The sequence below is a fragment of the Schistocerca cancellata genome, chromosome 4 (genome assembly GCF_023864275.1).
Source record: "Schistocerca cancellata isolate TAMUIC-IGC-003103 chromosome 4, iqSchCanc2.1, whole genome shotgun sequence".
In the NCBI taxonomy this organism is placed as follows: Eukaryota; Metazoa; Arthropoda; class Insecta; order Orthoptera; family Acrididae; genus Schistocerca; species Schistocerca cancellata.
This window is the reverse complement of record NC_064629.1, coordinates 869,279,768-869,283,578: the sequence shown is the minus strand read 5'-3', so window position 1 is coordinate 869,283,578 and position 3,811 is coordinate 869,279,768. Positions and strand designations below refer to the sequence as shown.

At 40.9% G+C, this 3,811-nt stretch overlaps 1 non-coding gene across 1 annotated transcript; it reads right to left on the bottom strand.

Annotated features, from left to right (window-relative positions):
* Positions 1 to 2,196: 2,196 nt before the first annotated feature.
* On the bottom strand, positions 2,197 to 2,280 carry Trnas-gga (transfer RNA serine (anticodon GGA)). Its single transcript is given in 2 exon segments — positions 2,197 to 2,231; positions 2,241 to 2,280. It is a non-coding gene; the product is annotated as a tRNA-Ser (tRNA).
* Positions 2,281 to 3,811: the final 1,531 nt, after the last annotated feature.

Below are 3,811 nucleotides of genomic sequence, written 5' to 3'. Positions count from 1 at the left end.
ATTTGAACATTTAACGCTTCTAGAACATACTAGAAGCTCATGTACTAATACATCTGAATCCGCGCCGGATGAGACAGTCGTCATGTAGCCCGAAACTAATCTGAGGCCGTGCGCCAAGCGCATGCTCTTGTCTCAGTTCCCTATGAGTTGTCGTACATGAAACATCGCAAGCTTTTGTTACTGTAAAAAGGTGCGCGACTGTAGAAGCTCTCTTTAGCACAAATAGAACGACTGGCGTAAATTTCTGCTGCTATGACATATCAAAATGTGGATTAAAACGTTGCGCTGTGGTATCGTGAAGAAGCGTCTCCACTAGGAAATCGAAACTCAAGGACCTCTGTTCACCTCCTGGAGAATATGACGAGACTGAATCGTGGACAGCTTAAAAGATGAGTACGTCTAGTTACTGTACAACGCATTGAACTTTTAGTTAATATTGGCTCCTTCCTACCAGGGCAAATGTGCACTAAAAGTGCAACGACAAATGCTTGAAGACTACAAGACTACAAGAATGAGTTTCACGTAATATTGAAAAGACTGACATTCTGCGCTGAAATGCTGAACATTTGCGTATCATGCCAGTTTGACATTTGTTTCAAGCTTCTAGTGAGTTGCACTTTTAGTTGTCACCTGTGTAACTCTATACTCTCACTTGCCGATGGACAAAGAGTTTTAATATCAAGAAGTGTCACAGAAGCAATATACTAACTTTAATCAAGAACTGTAGCTGTACTGACGCGAATCACCTTAGCCTCACAAGGAAGCATCGTTACTAACCAAGTGGATTTAGCACTTTGCAGCATAACAACAAATACCAAACAACAGTCATGATACCTTACGTTGCTGTAGAATTCAACTCGATCTGGTGAATCTCCCCTGTTGTGCCTGAATGCTCACATTTGACTCCACTTGTGCTACATATCTCTCCAACTCCTTCCCAGAGGGAAGTCGAATCTAACTAGGAATCAAGACAATATTTTCCATGAACGTCACATTAGTTGATAAATCAAACAAACTGTCCCTAATTTATATACAGGCAAATCCACGACTTCTTTCAAGGATTTCGCCTCGTTTTCTCTTCTGGGGAGATACGGTTTCGGCCGGCCGGAGTGGACGAGCGGTTCTAGGCGCTACAGTCTAGAACCGCGTGACCGCTACGGTCGCAGGTTCGAATCCTGCCTCGGGCATGGGTGTGTGTGATGTCCTTAGGTTAGTTAGGTTTAAGTAGTTCTAAGTTCTAGGGGACTGATGACCTCAGAAGTTAAGTCCCAAAGTGCTCAGATCCGTTTGATCCATTTTTTTTTTTTTTAGATACGGTTTCTCTTCAGGTCATGAGCTTGTTTCATATAACCAATGAAAGAGAGAAATTACAGTTCGCTTTTTAGTGCTGAGACTGAAATATTTGGGCTCTGTGTTCATAGATTAATATTAAAATACAGTTCTAGGTTGCAGAATGATCGTTATTGGTTCAAAAGCGACGCATTTCACTCGGGTAGGGCATTATCTGGAAGTACGATAAAAATGGACACAATAACCAGCCATGGTCCTAACCTGAGCTGCCATACTCAACAATGAAAACCAAAAAGTAAATAATGGAAAGCACATAATAGATGTTATAATTACTGCCACAAACCATTCGCCAAATTCGTCTTAAAAATCTGGAAACGAACGTGGAAAAACACCGTAATAGAAGGTACAAAAATCAACAAGAATAAGAGATACTTAACAAGTGTAACCATCGATTTGCCTCGTGCGATGTGGGTTATCATGCATAGCAGCGCAAAGTAAGACCACGCTCATCATCTGTAAACATGGCCCCGGAACAAATTGCCGGCGGCCGATTCTCTCTCACACCGTGTGTATACAGTATTGATAGCATTAGAAGCGACTGATGGCGCTAGTAAAGATAACCGCTAAATGCAGGTGCAAAGCTATCAATGAAAAATCGGTATACTACAGAGACAGATTCTCATAAGCGAGCTACAGACCTAGTGAATAGGAAATAAATTGTATAAATATTACTACAGAATCCAGTCCAGTAGCAGAGGCATGGGGTTCAACTATGCGAGCGTAGTACAATGAAATAAATGGTTCAAATTGCTAAGAGCACTATGGGACTTAACATCTGAGGTCATCAGTCCCCTAGAACTTAGAACTACTTAAACCTAACTAACCTAAGGACATCACACACATCCATGCCAGAGGCAGGATTCGAACCTGCGACCGTAGCTGTCACGCGGTTCCAGGCTGAAGCGCCTAGAACCGCTCGGCCACTCCGGCCGCCTACAATGAAATACAGAACATTTAGAAACAGGAGAAGAAATGTGGCACAGATGCGTAATACAATAAGCAGTGTGTGCAAGCTGGCAAACAATAACAACACAAAGTAAAGAAAAACTACAAGACAACTTTAAAAAACCTTCCTAATTAAAAATTTAGGGAAATTATGTGCCTGAATACGAAAGTACACAAGCGGGAAGGCTACAGAGTGAAAAATTTAAAAAAATTATGCGGAATGATTAAAATTAAATGAAGGTCAGTAATGGTCATGAGCGTATAGTCCGAAACACAATTAGTTTATAATCATCGTAAAACAAGACGAAATTGCAAACCTCAACAATTTCATAAAATTAAAAGCATTTACAAAACTAGAACATTTTCTCTTTTTTATGTAAGGTAAAACAATAACAGAAATCTACAACAGAACAGTAACTTCATAATATTGTGCGCAGGTGGACGAGCTGCAAGGCAGATAAGAGAGAGCACATTATAAGTAAAATGACTAAAGCAAGAACGTAATTTGTGCCTGTGAAAAATGTATCGGCCAGTCACTTAGTTTATAAGCTAAAAGTCGTGAATAGCAGGAAACCTAAAGATAAAACAAGACAAACTACAAACCCTAAATTTTTAAACTTTTTACTGTCTAGTTTCTAACTCGTTCCCTGGCGCATAGTTTCCCAAAATTTTTGATTAGGAAGGTTCTGTCTGGATGTTGCATTGTGCAATTCTTTTCGCTTTATCTTATTATTTGCCAGTTTCTCCACTCTGTTTTTTTTATTACTTACCTCTGCCGCATTTCTTCTCGCATAATTTAATTCCATGCCTCTGGTATTGGACAGGATTGTGTATTAATATTTATACAATTTATTTCCCATTCAACGGTTTCTTTCTCTCTACTATAATGATTTTTCGTTGATGGCTTTGCACCTGCATTTGCCGCCATCTAGTGAGGTTATTTTCTAGCGGTATCAGTCGCTTCTAATGCTATCAGTACTGTGTGCAAGCTGTGTGAGTGCGGATCCGCCGCCGGCAATTTGTTCCTGGGCCATGTTTACAGTTGATGAGCGTGGTCTTACTACCCGCTACTATGATTAATGATCCACATCGCACAAGGTAAATCCATGGTTACACTGTGGTATCGATAGCTGCGATAGATACCACGGCGTAGGTAGAAGTTCTTAGGTTGACACTACGACACTGATACCGACGACAGCGCCCTCTAGCCCGCGCTGTGCAGCTCTACGAGCGCCGCTCCAGATTCAGTCCAGTTGATCAAGAGCAGACGACCAAGCAACTTAGCTTCTACTTCATAGGGGGGCTAGCCATTACAGACTTTGCATTTGTTACTTCAATGATAGTTTGTTCAACTACTAGTAAATGCTTGCTTTGATACATGGACAACGGCTTCGCACCTACGTGCTCATCTTTACCAAAAGTTACGTATTTGTCATTGACTAATATTCTTTATCAAATGTGCTTTTACTTTACATGCAGTACCCAGATTTTTACCTCACCTGCTCCTACTCGCTTC